Source organism: Mirounga leonina, unplaced genomic scaffold, assembly GCF_011800145.1.
Source record: "Mirounga leonina isolate KUSES-001 unplaced genomic scaffold, KU_Mleo_1.0 Mir_170, whole genome shotgun sequence".
Classification (NCBI taxonomy): Eukaryota; Metazoa; Chordata; class Mammalia; order Carnivora; family Phocidae; genus Mirounga; species Mirounga leonina.
In genome coordinates, this window is record NW_023270433.1 from 27,355,238 (window position 1) to 27,377,095 (window position 21,858).

The window sequence follows — 21,858 nt, forward strand, 5'->3', positions numbered from 1 at the left end:
AGAAGAAGAAGAAGAAGAAGAAGAAGAAGAAGAAGAAGAAGAAGAAGAAGAAGAAGAAGAAAGTAGGAAGGGAAAAATGAAGGGGGGGAAATCGGAGGGGGAGACGAACCATGAGAGACTATGGACTCTGAGAAACAAACAGGGTTCTAGAGGGGAGGGGGGTGGGGGGATGAGTTAGCCTGGTGATGGGTATTAAAGAGGGCATGTATTGAATGGAGCACTGGGTGTTATACGCAAACAACAAATCATGGAACACTACATCAAAAACTAATTATGTAATGTATGGTGATTAACATAACATAATAAAATAAAATTTAAAAACAAGAAAATACTGTGAGCATTGATTTTGGAGTTACAAATAAATTTTAGGGAGTAGGCAAACTCACAAATACAGAATCCACAAATAATAAGGATTGACTACATTTGTGGACAGGGTCAACTTCTACAGTGAGATACAAGAGAATTCTTTCTAACTTAATTCTCTTGATTCACTGGAAGAATAATGAAATCTCATCCCAACCTTGATATTTTCCTCTTTATATCTGACAACAGAACAGGTCTTCTCCTCCAAGGCGTTCTCTTCACCAACACACAAAAGGAACAGTGAGTAAAAATTCCTGACTGCATGCTTTATTCCAGTTCTGTCTCCCTTTATGGTCCTTATTCTCCATATATCTGGAGATTTTCCAGCTATCTTTCTGTTATTGATTTCTAGTTTAATTCCATTGTGGGCTAACAACATAATTTGTATGATTTCTTCTAAATTTGTTAAGGTGTGTTTTATAAGCCAGAATGTGGTCTATCTTGGTGAATGTTTCAGTTGAACTTGAGAAGAATGTGTATTCTGTTGTTGTTGGATAGAGTATTCTATAAATGTCAATTCTATCAAGTTGATTGATAGTGTGGTTCATGTCAATTATATCCTCACTGATTTTTTGCCTGTTTCATCGTCAGTTACTGAAAAAGTGGTGATATTAAAGTACCTAACTACAATAGTGCATTTGGCTTTTTCACCTTGCAGTTCTATCAGTTTTTGTTTCATATACTTTGATACTCTATTGTTAGGTTCATGTCTTAGAGACCTGACCCCTCCCCTTTTTTGTATTAAAATATTTGATTTTAAGTTTCAATATTTTAAGTATGTCAAAATCAGTATTTATTATAATTTTACTTTCCTGGTTTTAAAGGAAGACAAATTACAATATATACAAAATGTACTTTTTGTCTTATCTTTTTTCAAAAGAGAATATTGTCATGTCTGACATTTTCTAATAATACAGTGACAATACTAAATATTTTTTTAAAAGATTTTATTTATTCATTTGACAGAGAGAGAGAGAGAGCACGAGCAGGGGGGAGAAGCAAGAGGAGCGGAGAAGCAGGCTCCCCACTGAGCAAAGAGCCTGATATGGGACTGGATCCCAGGACCCTGGGATCATGACCTGAGCCGAAGGCAGATGCTTAACTAACAGAGCCACCTGGGTGCCCCAATACTAAACATTTTTAAATATTAGCTCATTGAATATCTTTTTAAAGACTCCAGTGTAAATAATATTTTTTAAGTTTTTATTTTAATTCTGGTTAGTTAACATAGTGTTATATTAGTTCCAGGGGTACAATATAGTGATTCAACAATTCCATACCTCACCAAGTGCTCATCATGATAAGTGCCCTCCTTAATCCTTATCACCAGTTTAACTCAACATCCCACCCTCCCCTCTGGAACCATCAGCTTGTTTTCTATAAGTAAAAGTCTTTCTCTCTCTCTCTTTCTCTCTCTTTCTGTCTCTCAATCTCTTTCCCTTTGCTCATTTGTTTTGTTCCTTAAATTCCACTATGAGAGAAATCATATGGCATTTGTCTTTCTCTAACTAACTTATTTACCTAGCATTATACTGTTTAGTTCCATTCATGTTGTTGCAAATGGCAAGATTTCATTCTTTTTTTATGGCTGAGTAATACTCCATTGTATATACATACCACATCTTCTTTATCCATTCATCAATAAATGGAAACTTGGACTGCTTCCATATCCTGGCTATTGTAAATAATGCTACCATAAACATAGAGGTGCATGTATTCCTTTGAATTAGTGGGGTTTTTTTTGTTTTGTTTTGTTTTTATTCTTTGGGTAAGTACCCAGTAGACAGTTGCTGGATCATAGGGTAGTTCTATTTTTAACTTTTTGAGGAAACTCCCTACTATTTTCCACAGTGGGTGCACCAGCTTGCATTACCACCAACATTGCAAGAGAGTTCCTATTTCTCTGCATCCTCTGCCACACTTGTTCTCTGTGTTGTTGATTTTAGCCATTCTGATAGGTGTGAGGAGATCTCATTGTAGTTTTGATTTGCATTTCTCTGATGGTAAGTGATGATGAACATCTTTTCATGTGTCTGTTGTACATCTATATGTCTTCTTTGGAAAAACATCAAGTCATGTCTTCTGCCTATTTTTTAATAGTGTTATTTGGTTTTTTTAAATTTTATTTTATTATGTTATTTTAATCACCATACAGTACATCATTAGTTTTTGATGTAGTGTTCCATGATTCATTGTTTGCATATAACACCCAGTGCTCCATGCAATACAAGCCCTCCCTAATACCCATCACAGGGCTAACCCACCCTTCACCCCCCTCCCCTCTAAACCCCTCAGTTTGTTTCTTAGAGTCCATAGTCTCTCATGGTTCATCTCCCCCTCTGATTCCCCCCCTTCATTTTTCCCTTCCTACTTCCTCCTCCTCCCTCTCCTCCTCCTCCTCCTCCTCCTCCTCCTCCTCCTCCTTCTTCTTCTTCTTCTTCTTCTTCTTCTTCTTCTTCTTCTTCTTCTTCTTCTTCTTCTTCTTCTTTTAAATATAAATGTATTATTTGTTTCAGAGGTACAGGTCTGTGATTCATCAGTCTTACACAGTTCACAGCACTCACCATAGCACATACCCTCCCCAATGTCCATCACCCAGCCACCCCATCCCTCCCCACCCCCCCATGACTCCAGCAACCCACAGTTTGTTTCCTGAGATTAAGAGTCTCTTATGGTTTGTCTCCCTCTCTGGTTTCATCTTGTTTCATTTTTCCCTCCCTTCCCTTATGATCCCCTTGTCCCAGCAAACATTTCTGGGACAAGAATAAGTGTATATTGTCTGTGTTCCTTTCTGGTCTATGTTGCTTTTAGGCTCTCTCTTTGCTTAGAGGACCCCTTTCAAGATTTCCTGTAGGGCTGGTTTCATGTTTGCAAATTCCTTTAGTTTTTGTTTGTCCTAGAAGCTTTTTATCTCTCCTTCAATTTTCAACGACAGCCTAGCTGGATATAGTATTCTTGGCTGCATATTTTTCTCATTTAGTGCTCTGAATATATCCTGCCAGTCATTTCTGGCCTGCCAGGTCTCTGTGGATTGGTCTGCTGCCAATCTAATGTTTCTACCATTGTAGGTTACATATCTTTTCTCCCGAGCTGCTTTCAGGATTTTCTCTTTGTCTATGAGACTCATAAGTTTTACTATTAGATGTCAGGGTGTTCACCTATTTTTACTGATTTTGAGAGGGGTTCTCTGTGCTTCCTGGATTTTGATGCCTGTTTCTTTCCCCAAATTAGGGAAGTTCTCCACTATAATTTGCTCCAAAATACCTTCTGCCCCTCTCTGTCTTCTTCTGGGATCCCAATTATTCTAATATTGTTTCATCTTATGGTATCACTTATCTCTCGAATTCTGCCCTCGTGATCCAGTAGTTGTTTATCTCTCTTTTTCTCAGCTTCTTTATTCTCCATCATTTGGTCTTCTATATTGCTAATTCTCTCTTCTGCCTCATTTATCCTAGCAGTTAGAGCCTCCATTTTTGATTGCACCTCATTAATAGCCTTTTTGATTTCGACTTGGTTAGATTTTAGTTAGATTTAGATTTCTCCAGAAAGGGATTCTCTAGTATTTTCCATGCTTTTTTCAAACCCAGCTAGTATCTTTATAATCATCATTCTGAACTCTAGTTCTGACATCTTACTAATGTCCGTATTGATTAGGTCTCTGGCAGTTGGTACTGCCTCTTGTTCTTTTTTTTTTTTTTGAGGTGATTTTTTTCTGTCTTGTCATTTTGTCCAGAGGGGAATAGATGAATAAAAAAAAAAATTACTAAAAGGGTAACAACAACTTCAGAAAAATATACACTAAACAAATCAGAAGAGACCCAAAACTGAGGGGAAAATAAAGGGAAAGGAAAAAAAAAAAGAAGAATATGATCAGGCTGATGAGTTAATCAGAGCCACACACTAGATTTTGGGAGTATTTTTGTCTGTTAGATGAAACTGCCTCCCAAAATTTTAAAGAAAGAAAAACTTATATATGTACAAAAATAAGTGTAAATACAATGAGGGGATGGAATATGACTGTAAAGATGAAAATTATAAAAGATTTTATAAAAGGAATTGATAAGAAGTTGGTTGAAAAAAGAAAGAAGAAAAATTAAAAAACAAAAAAGCGGAGAGAATGTGATCAGGCAGGAGACAAGAACAAAGCCATACACTAGAGATTTAGGGTATATTTTGGTCTGTTAGAAGAAACTATATCCCAAAATTTTAAAGAGAGAAAAACTTATATATATACAAAAAATAGTGTTAACTACAATAAAGGGATAGAATATGACTCTAAAAATGAAAATTTAAAAATTTTTTTAAAAAAGGAATTGATAAAATGTGGTTTGAAAAAGGGAAAAGGAAAATTCAAAAAAGAAAAAGAAGAAAATTTAAAAACTTAACTTTGAAAGACTAAAGAATCATGGGGAAAAAGCCATGAATTCTATGTGCAGTATTCCCCTTGCACTGGAGTTCTGCCATTCTCATTGATCGGTAAACTTGGTCTTGGCTTGCTGTTCTCGCTGATCTTCTGGGGGCCCAAATGTCTTTGCCGGAGGCGGAATTGCCCCGCCCTTTCTGGGGCAGGATAAGTAATCTGATCCTGTTTGCTCTTGGGAGCTTTTGTTCCTGAAAGCTTTCCATACAGCTTTGGAGGATGAGAGTGAAAATGGCGGCCTCCCAATCTCTGGCCCAGAGGAGCCAAGAGCTCAGGGCCCCACTCCTCAGTGAGCCCCCAGAGAAAAGCAGTCAATCACTCCTGTCTCCCCGGTCTCCAGCCACACTCTGTGCTCACCAAGCCTGTGACCGAACGTTTCTATCTCTGGCACACGACCCCGTGTGGAGTCTCCAAACCCAGCAGATCCCTGCAGTGCACTCCTGCGTCACTCCTCCCGGGGGAGGAAGGGGAGTCCCTTCCAGGGACCCAACAGCGGATCTGCCGCTGTTGGGTCCCTGCTAGATTAGTGGCCTGACAGTGCCACGGATCACAGTTTATGGCAACCCCAGCTTCCCTGCTCCAATACCTGGGAGCTCTGCTGCACTTAGGCACCCCTGGTCTTTCTGTGACCCCAAGCATCTTGAGGGTTCCACCCTCTGCTTAGCCAGTGGAGCAAAGTCCCTCAGTGGAGCCAACTTCTAAAAGTTATGAGGCTTCACTGCTCTATCACTTGCCTGTAGCGGCTGACGTAGGTATCCTCCCCCCACCATCTATCTTCCCGAATATTGCCTCAGATTCACTTCTCCGCCTATCTTACCTTCCAGAAAGTGGTCGCTTTTCGGTTCATAGAGTTGTTGCTATTCTTTTCTCTGATCTCCTGTTGAGTTTGTAGGTGTTCAGAATGGTTTGATACCATTCTGGTTGAATTCTAGTTTAATACCTGGGACCAGATGAAATTTAGGTCTCCTACTCCTCCACCATCTTGCTCCTCCCACACCTAATTGTATTATTTGTTTTTGGGGTTTGAGTTTTATTAGTTCTTTACACATTTTGGATACTAACCTTTTATTGGAAGAGTCATTTCAAAATATCTTCTCCCGTTCAGTAGGTTGTCTTTTAGTTTTGTTGATTATTTGCTTTGCTGTGCAGAAGCTTTTTATTCTGATGAATCCCAATAGTTTATTTTTGCTTCTGTTTCCCTTGCCTCAGGAGACATATCCCCAAAAAGAGTTGCTATGGCTGATGTCAAAGAGGTTACTGCCTGTGTTCTCTTCTAGGATTTCTACAGTTTTAGGTCTCACATTTAGGTCTTTAATCCATTTTGAATTTTTTTTTATATGGTGTAAGAAAGTGGTCCATTTTCTTTCTTTTGTATTGCTGTCCAGTTTCCCAACACTGTTTGTTGAAGAGACTGTCCTTTTCCAAATGGATATTCTTTCCTGCTTTCTTGAAGGTTAATTGGCCATAAAGTTGTGGGTTTACTTCTAGGTTTTCTACTCTGTTCCATTGATATGTGTCTGTTTTTATGCCAGTATTAAATTGTTTTAATTACTACAGCTTTGTAATTTACCTTGAAATCCAGATGTGATGCCTCCAGCTTTGCTTTTCTTTTTCAAGCTGTGGCTATTTGGGGTCCTTTGGGGTTCCATACAAATTTTAGGATTGTTTTTTCTAGCTCTGTGAAAAATGCTATTGGTATTTTGATAGGGATTGCATTAAATGTGTAGATTGCTTTGGGTAGTATAGGTACTTTAACAATATTTGTTCTTCCAATCCATGAGCATGGAATGTCATTCCATTTCTTTGTGCCATCTTCAGTTTCTTTCATCAGTGTTTTATAGTTTTTAGAGTACAGGTATTTCACCTCTTTGGTTAAGTTATTTCTAGGTATCATATTATTTTTGGTGCATTTGTAAATGGGATTATTTTCTTAATTTCTCTTTCTGCTCCTTTATTTTATTGGTGTATAGAAAAGCACCAGATTTCTGTACATTGATTTTGTATCCTATGACTTTACTGAATTCATTTTTCAGTTCTAGTAGTTTTTTGGTGGATCTTTTGAGTTTTCTACATATAGTATCATGTCATCTGCAATGAAAGTTTTACTTCCTCCTTACCAATTTGGATGCCTTTTATTTGTATTTGTTGTCTGATTGCTGTGGCTAAGACTTGTAATACTATGTTGAATAAAAGTGGTGAGAGTGGGGGTGCCTGGGTGCCTCAATTGGTTACATGTCTGACTCTTGTTTTTGGCTCAGGTCATGATCTCAGAGTCCTGTGATTGAGCCCCATGTCAGGCTCTGTGCTCAGCATGACGTCTGCTTGTCCTTCTCCCTCTGCTTCTCCCCCACTCTCTTTATCTGTCTCTCTCTCAAATAAATAAATAAATAAATAAATAAATAAATAATTTTTTTAAAGTGGTGAAAGTGGAAATCCTTTGTCTTTTTCCTGACCTTAGGAAAAAAGCTCTAATTTTTTCCCTATTGAAGATGATGTTAGCTTTAGGTTTTTCATATATGGCCTTTATTATGTTGATGTATGTTCCCTCTAAACCTACTTTGTTGAGAGTTTTTATCATGAACAGATGTTATATTTTGTCAAATTCTGTTTCTTCATCTATTGAAATGATGATGTGGTTCTTATTCATTCTCATTGATGTGATGTATCACATTGATTGATTTGTGAATATTGAATCACTCTTGCAACACAAGAATAAATCCCACTTGATTGTGGTAAATGATTTTTTTAAGGTATTGTCGGATACGATTTGCTAGTAGTTTGTTGAGGATTTTTGCATCTATGTTTCCCAGGGATTTTGGCCTGTAGTTCTCTTTTTTAGAGGAGTCTTTATCCAGTTTTGGTCTCAGACTAATCCTGGCCTCATAGAATGGATTTGGAGGTTTTCCTTCCTTTTCTATTTTTTGGAAAAGTTTTGAGAAGAGTGAGTTTATCTCTTTTTTAAATGTTTGGTGGAATTTGCCTGTGACGCCATCTGGTCCTGGACTTTTTTTGGGAGTTTTTTGATTACTGATTCCATTTCTTTGCTGGTTATCAGTCTGTTCAAATTTTCTATTTCTTCCTGTCTTGGTTTCGGTAATTTATATGTTTCTAGGAATTTATCCATTTGTTCTAGAGTGTCCAGTTTGTTGGCATATAGTTTTTCATAAAATTCTCTTAAAATTGTTGGTATTTCTGTGGTGTTGGTTGTTATTTCTCCTTTCTCGTTTGTTATTTTATCTATTTGAGTCCTTCCTCTTTTTTTCTTGATAAATCTGGCCAGAAGTTTATCAATTTTATTGATTTTTTCCAAGAACCAGCTCCTGGTTTTATGGATCTGTTCTATTGTTCTATTCATTTCTATCTCATTTATTTCTGCTCTAATTTTTATTATTTCTTTCCTTCTGCTGGTTCCAAGTTTTGTTTGTTGTTCTTTTCCTAGTTCCATTGGTGTAAGCTTAGGTTGTTTGAGATTTTTCTTGCTTTTTGAGGTAGGCCTGTATTGCTATAAACTTCCCTCTTAGAACTGCTTTTGCTGCATCTCAAAGGTTTTGGATTATTGTGTTTTCATTTTCATTTGTTTCTGTGTACTCTTTTATTTCTTCTTTTATTTCCTGGTTGACCCATTCATTGTTTAGTAATATGTTATTTAACCCTCCATATATTTGTAGTCTTTCCAGATTTTTTCTTGTGGTTGACTTCTAGCTTCTTAGTGTTGTGGTCAGAAAAGATGCTTGGTATGACTTCTATCTTCTTGAATTTGTTGAAGCTGATTTTGTGGGCTAATATGCTATCTATTCTGGAGAATGTTCCCTGTACACTTGAAGATAATGTGTATTCTGCTGTTTTAGGATGGAATGTTCTAATATCTGTTAAATCCATCTGTTCCAGTGTGTCATTCAAACCATTATTTCCTTATTGATTTTCTGTTTAGATATAAGTTGGTGTTAAAGTCCCCTATTATTATATTATAATTAATTCATTCTTTTATGTTTGTTATTGTTTTATGTATTTGGGTAGTCCTATGTTAGTGTATAAATATTATAATTGCTATATCTTCTTGTTGGGTACTTATTGCCTTTTTATTACTTGTTTTGTGGTTGTTTCTGATGATTTCTCTGATCCTTTCTTGTCCTTCTCTCGTTCATGTTTTGCTGGTTTTCATTAGTGATATATTTGGATTTCTTTCTCTTTATTCTTTGCATGTTTATTAGTGATTTTTTGATATATGGTTACTATCAGGTTTGTAACCTCTCTGCATATAGCAGTCTATAATAAGTTGATGGCCATTTACCTTTGAACCCATTCTTCTCTCCTCCCCGTTTTTAGGTATATGTTATAATTTATATATTTTTTGTGAGTTTCTTGACTCAATTTTTACAGAAATATTCATTTTTACTGATTCTGTGTTTCCTACCTTCATATTGTCACTTTGGGTCTCTGCTTTCCCCTCAAAGTGTCCCCTTTAATATTTCTTGCAGGACTAGTTTAGTGGTCACAAACACCTTGAGTTTGTTTGTCTGGGAAATTCTTTTTTCTTTTCTTCTATTCTGAATGATAGTCTTACTGGATAGAGTATTCTTGGTTGCACATTTTTCCCATTCAACGCTTTGAACATATCATGCCACTCCATTCTGTCTTGGAAAGTTTCCACTGAGAAATCCCCTGATAGCCTTATGGGTTTTCCCTTGTAAGTTACTAACTTCTTTTGTCTTGCTGCTTTTAAGATATTTTCTTTACCACTAGATTTTGTCAACTTAATTATAATATGTCTTGGTGTGGATCTGATTTTTTTTAAAGATTTTATTTATTTGTCAGAGAGAGAGAGAGAGGACACAAAAGAAGCAGGCTGCCTGCTGAGCAAGGAGCCCAATGTGGGACTCAATCCCAGGACCCTGGGATCATGACCTGAGCTGAAGGCAGGTGCTTAACCGACTGAGCCACCCAGACATCCCAGATCTGCTTTTTTTTTTTTTTTTTTACTTTATTAGGGGTTCTCTATGCCTCCTAAATCTGGATATCTGCTTCCTTCCCCATATTAGGGAAGTTTTCAGCTGTTATTTCTTGAAACAGATTTTCTGCCCCATTTCCTCTCTCTTCTTCTTCTGGGACTCCTGTAATACAAATGTTATTATGTTTGATGGAGTCACTCAGTTCCCTAAATCTATTCTCATTTTGTATAATTTTTTTTCTCTGAAATTACTCTCTGTTCTTGGTCACTAATTTGTTCCTCTGCTGCTTCTATCCTGTTATTCATTTAATCAAGTGTGTTTTTCATTTTCATTTCATTTATTGAGCCCTTTATCTCTGCTCTGTTAAGTCCAGTGAGTATCCTAATGATCATTGCTTTAAATTCTCTATTAGGCATGTTACTTATATCTGTTTTGCTTAGATCTCTGCCTGTGGCCTTGTCCTGTTCTTTCATTTCAGATAAAATTCTCTATCTCATTTTGTCTGCGTCTCTGTGTCTGTTTCTGTGTATTAAGAAATTCAGCTATGTCTTCTGCTCTTGAAAGTAGTGAACCTATGAAGAGGAGGTCCTGGAGTGTTCTGCAGGGCAGTGTCCCCTGTTCACCAAAACCTGGCACTTTAGGAGAGTATCCTATGTGCATTGCTTACACCCTGTTGTTATGTCTAAGTCACTTTTCCTTTCAGTCTAGGCATCTATACTGACTTTGCCTGTTGTGGGCTGCGCTTGCTGTCTGTGGTGTTAGTGGGACCCAGACAGTTGAAGGGCTGTGCCCACTGGGAAACTTGGGGGTCGGTTGGCAGTATTAGCAAAATTTATGTTGGGCCACTAGTCTTACGCCATATCCCTTGAAGCACTGCGGCAGCTGGGAGCTGGGCACCATGGTGGTGGGGGGTGCATGGCTGGATGTGGTGGATAGTGGCAGCTGTGCACCTGGCATTTGAGCCCAGCATGTGAAAGTGGCTGAGGGTGTGCAGCTGGGCACAGCACAACTGCTGTGTGCTGTGCACCACAGCAGCTGTACCTCCAGCTCCTGGGTGTGGCACACAACAGTGGCTGGCTGGGCACCATGCTTCAGCTAGGCAGGGCCCCCAGTGACAGCTGTGCACCTGGCATGTGGGTGGGGCATTCACATGACTTTAACAAAATTTGTCCTGAGCCCTGGGCCAAGGCTACAAGTTTTCATGCAGCCCCACCTCCCACATGTGGCTCTGTATTTATGCTAGGGGGTGAGCGAGGAAAATGGCACCTGCCAGGTCCCTCATTTTCAAAGAAGTTCCTCAACATACTCAGAAATCAGTATGAATAGATGTGTCTCCCTTTGGACCCCAGTGTTGTGTGAACTATGGTTTTTATGTTGCCTCTCTATGCAGGCTACTATCTTTTTAAGGGCAATGACCCAGCTATCACTCACTCTCGAGGCTCACCCAGTGCTGAGTCAGCTGAATTTTAAAGCTCCAGGCTCCAAGTTCCACTGGTTTTACATACTCACAGAATTCAGCCCCTCTGGTTTTTAAAGCCAAATATTATGGAGCTTAGTCTTCCTTGTGTGAGCTCCCTGGTGCAAGGGCCCATTTCTCTGCCCTTTTCCTGCATGCTGCTCCTTCCCTTCTGCTAGCAGCCTCATCCAGTCTTTCTGACCTTCCTAAACTTTCAGATGGAGCTTTTTCTCTATACTTAGTTGTGGAGTTTGTTCTGCCAGTCTTCTAGTTTATTGACTTGGATGTGGATGATATCTAGTTGTAATTGTGGGACAAGGTGAGCTCAGGGTCCTCCTACTCTGCCATCTTCCCAAACTCCTCCGAGAACTAACCTTTTATCATTATGTAATGTCATTCTTTATCTCTGAAAATTTTCCTTGTTCTTAAGTCTGCTTTGTTTGAAAATTATATAGCTTCTTCAGCTTTCTTCTGAGTAGCATTAGTTTGGTATAACATTCTTCATCTCTTTACTTTTAGTCTAAATCTTTATATTTAGAATGAATTTCTTGTAGACAACATATAGTTGGGTCTTGCTTTTTTCACCCATTCTGACAATGTCTTTTATTGGTGTGTTTAGACCCTTCAGATTTAAAATAATTATTGATATTTTTACTTTAATGTCTACCATGTTTTTAACTGTTTTCTATTTGTTGCACTTGCTTTTGGTTTTTGTTTGTTTTTTGGGTTTTTTGGCACTTCATTTGATTCTCACAAATACCCCATGAAGGAAGCATCTCATATTAATCCCCACTTATTGATGAGGAAATGAAGATTACTGAAATTAAGTGACTTAGCCAACATTATACAGGGCAAAAATAATGGAGCCAGAATTTGAAACTTGACAATGTTCTTTATTGACTGAACATTATGTCCTGTATACTGAGCAATTTCAGCAGTAAAATTGTGATAAAGCCTTCAAATCAAGAAAACTATATCCTCAGAATCTCTAAAATCTTTATGCCTCCCCAAGGCTTTTTTTTATCTCCAAAACTAACCTGGGAAGGAGGTATTAAGAACTTAGAATCTTTGCTCTAGTTAAACCAAAACACCATGAATTAACCATCCGTTTATAATAAATTCTAAAAAGGTTAGCATGGGTGAAAGGGGAAAAAGTTTTTAGCCTCATCCATGCAGAGACTAGAATTATCCATGGAAACCAAGCCTATATATTCAGGGTGCCAGGTTTCTGAAAAGTAAGAAAAAAATTAGCCCTATTCTCAAACCAGGCTGCTCAGTTTTATTTTCCCATTGACTGAGGTCATTTAAAATGATTGTTACAACCTTGCTCCTGAATCACCATCTATTTTCCTATAAAAGTGCTTCTCCCTGCTTCCGTGGGGAAGAGAGCAAAGACAGAACTGGACTTGGGCCCAAACCATAATTTTAGTAATTACTAAACCAAGTGACTGCAGCCATAATTGAGTCATTCAAAGCCAAATGGTAGCAGTAATTAGTTTGTCAAATTTGAATAAAAGAGCTTTTTTGGAGGGAACAAGTAGAGTTGAGCTAAAGAGGCCTGAACTGTTAGCCATGAAGTGGGATATTTTTTCCAAGTAGAGATGGTCTTCCCAGCATCATGGTTCTCTTGTGTGACAGTGATACATGTTCCTCATACAGATTATGGCCTTGTCACATTTAAGCTAATCTCTGTTCATGTCTTCAGGCCTTGCTCACTGCCTTGGGCAGCAGTTATCAATTTACATGAAGAGGTACCTAAGGGAACACAGAATCTATTTATCACACTTGCTCAGAGTGTACTAACAGTGACTTCAAACAAAGCATGGATCCACATTTCAATCGGGCTTCCTCATTGAAGAAAATGGACGGAAGGGAAGGGAGAGACTCCTGAGAACTATGGGGGTGACTCCACCCTCATATGACCGGCTCAGTGTGTATAGAATCCAACATCGTTTTGACTTCCTAGACTTCCTTTAAACTTTCTGGACTTCCTTTAAACTTCATAGAGTCACCTTACTTGTGGATTACCACTTCAGCATGGCAGCTGATGGTAAAGAAGCCGCCTTAGGTTAGGAATACAGAAACAAGATATGCAGAGTTCTGAAAATCCTCTTCCCTCCAATTCATCAACCATAGCCTACATTCAATTATTGGTTTCATTACAAACATATTCCTTACTATCTCTTGCCAAGTTCTATGTTCCTTCTAGTGAGATTGGTCAGTGAGATCTCTGTCAAGTTTTCCTCACTGTTTCCAAGGAATGTGCTTTCTTCCCGAAGTTGTAAATGTCTCAGGGTTTGCTAACAATAAGGATGACATTGCTGGCATTCATTCATGGTCAAAAAGTCAAGTGGAAAGCAAATATTTCATTATTGGTGGATTCAAGGTCCCAAAGTTCCATCAATTCAAAGGGTTGGCATTCCTCCTCCTTTCTGAATTTAATTTGAACATAATCAGCACCTATTTATTTTGAATAATTTTTCTGTTTTTTTCCCCTCAAAAAGATTCTTCTCTTTTGTGGATACACCTACCAATTTCATACAGTAAGCTAAAACATATTCACTACTCTTTATTTTCAATAATTTTATATGCCTTTTCTCATAAAAGATAATTTTCCTTATGTTGATATTTCCTGTCACTTTCACACAATGGTTATTTGAGTTGATGTATTTTACTCTTCTTACCATATTTCCACTAGAATGGCCTAATAAATATATGACTGCTCTGCATTTTAATAATAAAAATGGTACAAAATCTGTCCAAGATGTCAATAAATGATGGGAATGGGAGATTCAGTAGATCATGACTAAAACCAAGAATTAAAGAAAAAAAATTTCATATGTATATCCCACAAAGTTGATAATACTCATCAAACTAGTGACAACTGTGCATAAAACTTAGGAATTATAGCCAAAGCCATGCTTAAAGACAAACTGATTGCTTTATAAGCTTTAATGGACAAATCAGAAAAAAATGAATAAACTAAGATTTTAATTTAAAAAATTAACAAATAGAGCAACCCAAAATGCAGAAACAAAGGTGAAATAAAGATAAAAGCAAGCAATTCTAAAATTAGAACAAGAAAGATTGGTGAATTGATAAATACACTGAAGATATGTTAAAAAAAATAGTAATAATGAGAAAAGGATATTATCAAAAACAGGAAAGATATTGAAAACATTAGAGAAAATCTGAACTATAGCACTTCGCTCATATAATTCATTATCTTGGTAAAGTTTGCGTAAAGCCATATGCCTGAAAATGAGACCACCTTAATAAAGGAATCCTCACTGAATTTAGAGTGGACTTGCCTCATATACTTTCTATCTTCATGTCGTTCTCAAACTCCTCCTGCCTCTCTGACTGAAATTTAAAAAAACGATGATTTCACACTGACCTCAGATTGGAGTGACATTACCTCCATTTCTTTGTTGGCAATCTCTTACTTAATTCTTCAGCATATATTTCATAGCTTCTTTGAAAGTCCTTTTCTGACTTGTATGCCCTTCATTCCTCTGTAACTCCCATGATACCTTGGGATTTTATGCACATTCCCATTTAGAAGCCGCTGGGGGTATTGGTTAAGAGGAACACACTCTGGAGTCAAAAGACCTGGATTTGAATCTCACCTCCACTATTTAATGGATATGTGTCCTCCAGTAATCTGCATATCAGATTCCTCATCTGTGAAAGGGAGATGATAATAGGTGTGAGGGTTAAAAGGGTTAATGTATGTAAAGTGCTTAGCATAGAGCCTGGCACTGAGTAAATGCTATAAAGCACTGAATATATCATGGTGAAAGGCAGAATGATTGCGAATTTATTTGTTTATCATCTAACTGAGATTGTGAACTTTGGAAAACAGGATATGCCATTCATTTGTTGAAAGAATAAATAAGCACCCTCATCTTTTTAACAAATATATTGAGATATAATTTATATGCTGTAAAATTCACCATTTTAAGTGTTTGATTCAATAATTTTTAGTATCCAGTTTTGATGCATTCTATAACCTTATTTGCTTCCTTGTGCCCACTTATAGTTAATACCTATTATCATCTCCATCTTATGATTGAGGAAACTGACACTAAGAGAAATTGTTTGACTTTCTTAAGGCCATACAAATGATAAGTGTGATAGCAGGTCTAGAACTCTCAGACTTCCTCTATGTCCAAACCCGTTTCATTACACAATGCTCTCTGCCATGATAGTCTAACAGTAATTAAATCTGAGAATCAGGCATTATGCTAACTGTATTTGTCAACAATTTATTATCATTATTGTTATTAGTTTTTCATCATTATCATTGATGAAGATTATAATATATAACACTAATTGCCTACCCATCCTAGGCATTATGATGCATAGATTTTCTCCTTCAAAATAGAAGCTATCACTCATGCCATGTGGCAGCTCCAGCCATTCCTGAGATTCAAATGTGCTCAAAGACTTTACTGTCAGGGCCATGCCATTTTCAATTTTAATGATTTGCCTAGCTGCCAACTTGGCCAAGTCAATCCAGAATCCTAAAATCTATCAGTAAAATGAGTGATGAAAGCTGGAATATGAATTAGAAATCCTAATTCCATGTAAAACAGTTGTTGTAGTCAAATTTTTGCTTAACAATGTCAATATTTTAGAATAGACAAAGGGGAACGAAAGAAAAATTGATACATTTACAGTCAAGTCATAGGAAACTTAGATTCCTTTTCTCTATGAGACTTGATTCTTTTTTTTTTTTTTTTAAAGATTTTATTTATTTATTTGACAGAGAGAGGCAGTGAGAGAGGGAACACAAGCAGGGGGAGTGGGAGAGGGAGAAGCAGGCTTCCCGCAGAGCAGGGAGCCCGGTGCGGGGCTCGATCCCAGGACCCTGAGATCATGACCCGAGCCAAAGGCAGACACTTAACGACTGAGCCACCCAGGCACCCCGAGACTTGATTCTTGATGTGTGTAGCTTCTCTCTGCTAATCAAGAAACCATTAGGTATCAAAGTTTTCTATGAATAGTAAAATTGCTCTAGTCCCAGAGCACCACCTTGATTTGCTGCGCTGTTGTCAGAGCGTGGCAAAAGTGGGTTTTCCCATAAATTCTCTGTGCACCGATAATGTTTTGGTTCATGCTTCGAGTAATGGACTAAATCAACTCTCACTCCAGGCAGCTGTTCATAACTCACTAATCCAGGATGATTATTTTGTGAAAAAAGCACCTCTCAAAACACTTTAGCAGGCATCTCCTTAAAAAGAAGATAATGCTGGCCAATCAAAATGAAAATAAAAAGTTGTTGTATAGTCCTTACATTAAGCTAATTAACAACTTGGCATTTCTAACATTGAAAGCACCCAATTATTGCAGGCCAAGATACTGACCATCAACATTTTTGTAGTGCAGCTGGCACTGAAAGTATCATACCAATAACTTCCAGCAAAAGGCTAATGGAGACAGACACTAATACCCAAGACCAGCTTGAAAATGGAAACTGGAACCCAAAGCAATTAGACCTTCCATTATAGAAAAAGTAACTGTGGCCATTCAAGAATAACATGATTAAGACATCCAAGCACTTCTCTGAAATAAAATGCTACCATCTTTTATTTTGCCCTGTGTGAGGTTGAACCTTCCTCCTATCTCAGATAAGTCTAACGACATGTATAACCATCCTTCCGACAGTGTAGCAAAAGATGATCAGAATGTTCTACTGATAAGATGACATTGCTGGAAAGGATATTAGCCTTCTCATACACACCCAGCATTTTATGCATACATTCAGGGATTTTGTGGCTTCTCTGAACCCCATTCATGGAAGTTACTATTGTAATGCCTTTGTGGGTATAAAATATGTAACCTACATTAGGAAAAGACTATCGCCCATGGAGTTTGTTTTTATAGAAAAATAACCAAAGTGAACAAATACAAGCTATTTTGACAAATATGTATTCAGTGCCTAATATGGGCCAAGTATCCTATCAGGCACTGGGACACATGGATAAGGAAATCATTGTCTTTACCCTTGAGGATTTCCCATTTCAGTGTGGAGGCACATTTGTAAAAAGAGAAATTCAATATAAAATGTTAAATGTTATGATAGTGAAATGGTCAGTTATAAAGAAGACCAAAGAGGAACATTGAGATCAAATCTAGAGGAGGAGGTAGAGGGAGAGTAAATGAAGGTTTCATGGACATTCCTGCTTTTCCTTTATGACAACATATATACATGCATTTCTGGAACTTAAGATATCTCACTTTCCCCACATTGTGAACTGTATAAACTACCAGGTCCTGTCACTGAGAAGTGGCTACTCATTTTCTGTTATGTGCTGAGTAGGTGGGTTACATAAACTATATTCTTTGGGATGTAAAGAAAAAACCATCAGGGTTGCATACTTTCTCTCTTTCTATGAAGAGAGGTTACTATGTACCACTGTGATAGGCAGAATAATGCCACCTACCAAAGATGTCTACTTCCTAATCTCCAGAAGCTGTGAATATGTTACCTTTCGTGGCAAAGAGGATTTTGTGATTTGATTAAATTAAGGATTTTGAAATGGGGAGATTATCCTGGATTGTCTAGGTGGACCCATTTGATCAAAAAGGTCACAGCCAAAGATTTGAAGACCCAGTGCTGCTAGATTTGAAGATAAAGGAATGTACCATAAGCCAATGAATGCAGGAGGTCTCTAAAGGTAGAAAAGGTAAGGAAACAGATTCTCCCCTAGAGTCTCCAAAAAGAATGCATTCTCACTAACACCTTAATTTTAGCCCAGTGAGATCTATTTTGGACTGCTGACCTCCAGAACTGTATGTAAATAATTTTTGTTTTGTTTTGAGACATCAGATTTGTGTAATTTGGGGGCTCCTGGGTGGCTCAGTTGGTTAAGCGTCTGCCTGTGGTTCAGGTCATGGTCCCGGGGTCCTGCGATTGAGTCCTGCTTAGGGCTTCCTGCTTAGCAGGGAGCCTGCTTCTCCCTCTCCCTCTGCTTGCAGCTCCCCTACTTGTGCTTGCTCTCTCTGTCTGTGTCAAATAAATGAATAAAATCTTTTTTGTTTGTAGTTTTTAATTTTATTATGTTATATTAGTCACCATACAATACATCATTAGTTTTTGATGTAGTGATCCACGATCCATCGTTTTCGTATAACACCCAGTGCTCCATGCAGTACGTGCCCTCCTTAATACCCATCACCGGGCTAACCAATCCCCCCTCCCCCCTCCCCCCTAAAACCCTGTTTGTTTCTCAGGTCCATAGTCTCTCATGGTTCAGCTCTCCCTCCAGTTCCCCCCCCTCCATTTTTCCCTTCCTTCTCCTAATGTCCTCCATGTTATTCCTTATCTTCCACAAATAAGTGAAACCATATGATAATTGACTTTCTCTGCTTGACTTATTTCGCTTAGCATAATCTCCTCCAGTCCCATCCATGTTGATGTAAAAGTTGGGTATTCATCTTTTCTGATGGCTGAGTAATATTCCATTGTATATATGGACCACATCTTCTTTATCCATTCATCTGTTGAAGGGCATCTCAGCTCTTTCCACAGTTTGGCTATTGCGGACATTGCTGCTATGAACATTGGGGTGCATATGGCCCTTCTTTTCACTACATCTGTGTCTTTGGGGTAAATACCCAGGAGTGCAATTGCTGGGTCATACGGTAGCTCTATTTTTAAATTTTTGAGGAACCTCCACACCGTTTTCCAAAGTGGCTATACCGACTTGCATTCCAGCCAACAGTGTAAGAGGGTTCCCTTTCTCCACAACCTCTGCAACATTTGTTGTTTCTTTCCCTGTCCATTTTGGCCATTCTAACTGGTGTAAGGTGGTATCTCAGTGTGGTTTTGATTTGGATTTCCCTGATGGCTAATGATGAACATTTTTTCATGTGTCTGTTAGCCATTTGTATGTCTTCTTCAGAGAAGTGTCTGTTCATGTCTTCTGCCTACTTTTTGACTTGATTATTTGGTTTTTGGGTGTTGAGTTTGAGAAGTTCTTTATAGATCTTGGATACCAGCCCTTTATCTGTAGTATCATTTGCAAATATCTTCTCCCATTCTGTGGGTTGCCTCTTTGTTTTGTTGACTGTTTCCTTTGCTGTGCAGAAGCTTTTTATCTTGATGAAGTCCCAAAAGTTCATTTTTGCTTTTGTTTCACTAGCTTTTGGAGATGTATCTTGAAAGAAGTTGCTGTGGCCGATATCAAAGAGGTTACTGCCTATGTTCTCTAGGATTTTGGTGGATTCCTGTCTCACATTGAGGTCTTTCATCCACTTTGAGTTTATCTTTGTGAATGGTGTTGGAGAATGGTCGAGTTTCATTCTTCTGCATGTGGCTGTCCAGTTTTCCCAGCACCATTTATTGAAGAGACTGTCTTTTTTCCATTGCATGTTTTTTCCTGCTTTGTCAAAGATTATTTGACCGTGGAGTTGAGGGTCCATATCTGCGTTCTCTATTCTGTTCCATTGGTCTGTATGTCTGTTTTTGTGCCAGTACCATGCTGTCTTGGTGATCACAGCTTTGTAATATAGCTTGAAATCGGGCAACGTGATGCCCCCAGCTTTGTTTTTCTTTTTCAACATCTCCTTGGCGATTCGGAGTCTTTTCTGATTCCATACAAATTTTAGGACTGTTTGTTCCAGCATTTTGAAAAATGTCATTGGAATTTTGATCGGGATGGCATTGAAGGTATAGATTGCTCTGGGTAGCATAGACATTTTAACAATGTTTATTCTTCCGATCCATGAGCATGGAATATTTTTCCATCTTTTTGTGTCTTCTTCAATTTCTTTCATGAGTGTTTTGTAGTTCCTAGAGTATAGATCCTTTACCTCTTTGGTTAGGTTTATTCCGAGGTATCTTACGGTTTTTGGTGCTATTGTAAATGGAATCGTTTCTTTAATTTCTCTTTCTACAGTTGCGTTGTTAGCGTATAAGAAAGCAATTGATTTCTGTGCATTGATTTTGTATCCTGCCACATTACTGAATTGCTGGATGAGTTCTAGTAATTTGGGGGTGGAGTCTTTTGGGTTTTCCACATAAAGTATCATGTCATCTGCGAAAAGAGAGAGTTTGACTTCTTCTTTGCCAGTTTGAATACCTTTTATTTCTTTTTGTTGTCTGATTGCTGTTGCTAGGACTTCTAGTACTATGTTGAACAACAGTGGTGAGAGTGGGCACCCTTGACGTGTTCCTGATCTTAAGGGAAAGGCTCTCAGCTTTTCCCCATTGAGGATGATATTCGCTGTGGGTTTTTCATAGATGGATTTTATGAGCTTGAGGAACGTTCCCTCTCTCCCTATACTCTGGAGAGTTTTAATCAGGAAAGGATGTTGTCTTTTGTCAAATGCTTTTTCTGCATCAATTGAGAGGACCATATGGTTCTTCTCCCTCCTCTTATTAATGTGTTCTATCACATTGATTGATTTGCAAATGTTGCATCACCCTTGCATCCCGGGGATAAATCCCACTTGGTCGTGGTGGATGATCCTTTTATTGTATTGTTGGATCCTATTAGCTAGGATTTTGTTGAGGATTTTGGAATGCATATTCATCAGGGATATCAGTCTGAAATTCTCCTTTTTGGTGGGGTCTTTGCCTGGTTTGGGGGTTAAGGTAATGCTGGCCTCATAGAATGAGTTTGGAAGTTTTCCTTCTGTTTCTATTTTTTGAAACAGCTTCAGTAGAATAGGTATTATTTCTTCTTTGAATGTTTGGTAGAATTCCCCAGGGAATCCATCAGGCCCTGGACTCTTGTTTTTTGGGAGGTTTTAGATCACTGCTTCAATCTCGTTACTGGTTATTGGCCTATTCAGGTTGTCTTTTTCTTCCTGTTTCAGTCTTGGCAGCTTATAGGTTTCCAGGAAGGCCTCCATTTCATCCAGATTGCTCAGTTTATTGGCATATAGTTGTTAATAATAATTTCTAATAATTGGTTCTATTTCCTTGGTGTTAGTCATGATCTCTCCCCTTTCATAATTTTATTAATTTGGGTCCTTTCTCTCTTCTTTTGGATAAGTCTGGCCAGTGGTTTATCAATCTTATTAATTCTTTCAAAGAACCAACTTCTAGTTTCGTTGATCTGATCTACTGTGTTTCTGGTTTCTAATTCATTGATTTCTGCTCTAATTTTAATTATTTCTCTTCTAATGCGTGGCTTAGGCATCGTTTGTTGCTTTTTCTCTAGTTCTTTAAGGCGTAGAGTTAGTTGGTGAATTCGGGATTTTTCTATTTTTTTGAGTGAGGCTTGGATAGCTATGTATTTCCCCCTTAGGACCGCCTTTGCAGTATCCCATAGGTTTTGGACCGATGTGTTTTTGTTCTCATTGATTTCCATGAATTGTTTAAGTTCTTCTTTGATTTCTTGGTTGACCCAAACATTCTTGAGCAGAGTGGTCTTTAGCTTCCAAGTGTTTGAATTTCTGCCAAATTTTTTCTTGTGATTGAGTTCCATTTTTAGAGCGTTGTGGTCTGAGAATATGCAGGGAATAATCTCAATCTTTTGGTATCAGTTGAGACCTTATTTGGGACCCAGTATATGGTCTATTCTGGAGAAAGTTCCATGTGCGCTCGAGAAGATGAGTATTCTGTTGTTTTAGGGTGGAATGTTCTGTAAATATCTATGAGGTCCATCTGGTCCAATGTATCATTCAAAGCTCTTGTTTCCTTGTTGATTTTCTGC

The 21,858-nt window shown here is 38.0% G+C and overlaps 1 long non-coding RNA gene across 3 annotated transcripts in view; it reads left to right on the forward strand.

Annotated features, from left to right (window-relative positions):
* LOC118017872 overlaps window positions 1-21,858 on the forward strand; it is a 40,506-nt gene that overhangs the window by 7,301 nt on the left and 11,347 nt on the right. For all 3 annotated transcript variants that reach the window (XR_004681255.1, XR_004681253.1, XR_004681254.1), the window contains exon 2: window positions 553-603. This is a non-coding gene — a long non-coding RNA (uncharacterized LOC118017872). The remainder of the gene's footprint in view (window positions 1-552; window positions 604-21,858) is intronic.